We start from the raw sequence: 680 nt of genomic DNA, 5'->3' as shown, positions 1-680 counted from the left end.
GGCCAGAACCGGCGCCCGGAGCCAGAAAGACACTCGCCGGCGGCCCTGCCGGGAAGGAAGCAGAGCCCTGCCCAAGCCTGCCTCTCCCGGCCCCAAGGAGGAGGAGGAGGAGGAGGAGGACGCGGGTGGCGGGAGCAGCAGGCCCCCCCCGCCGGCAGGGGAGGCAGCTCTTGGAGGGGGGCTCCCAAGAAAGGGAGAGCCCGGCTTCGCCCCCCCCCGCCCCGTCAAGGGCTCCCCGCCGGCCAAAATGCTCCCGACCCGCCGGCATTCAGCGGCTTTGCCGTCATCAGCCCCAGTTCCCCTTTGAAAGCAGGGGTCAGACCGCCCTCGGGTGTCGGGTGGTCACTGGGACTGAATCCGTAGGAAAGGTTGTGGGGTCGGGGCGCTTTTCCGGCCGCCAGCCTGTCTTTGGAGATCGAAACCGAAAGCCCAAAGCAAAGGCGCTCCGGAGCTCTCCCGGAGCCGCAGACACGAGGCCGCCTCCCCGAAGCCTGCCGGAGGGTCACCGCGCGAGTTCGGGACACCGGCTGGGCTCCGGGACTTCGCCCTCGGGGGCCTCCCTCTCACGAGCCGCTCCGCCAAGTTTGTTCTTGGGGAATACGGAACAGCCCCGAGAGTGCCCGAGGCGCGCTTAGTCCCCGCGAACGAAATGGGTGGAATCAACTTCCCCGTGCGGGACA

The sequence above is a fragment of the Gekko japonicus genome, unplaced genomic scaffold (genome assembly GCF_001447785.1).
Source record: "Gekko japonicus isolate JY-2015 unplaced genomic scaffold, Gekko_japonicus_V1.1 scaffold60, whole genome shotgun sequence".
NCBI classification, from domain to species: domain Eukaryota; kingdom Metazoa; phylum Chordata; class Lepidosauria; order Squamata; family Gekkonidae; genus Gekko; species Gekko japonicus.
Note: the sequence above shows the minus strand (reverse complement) of the source record.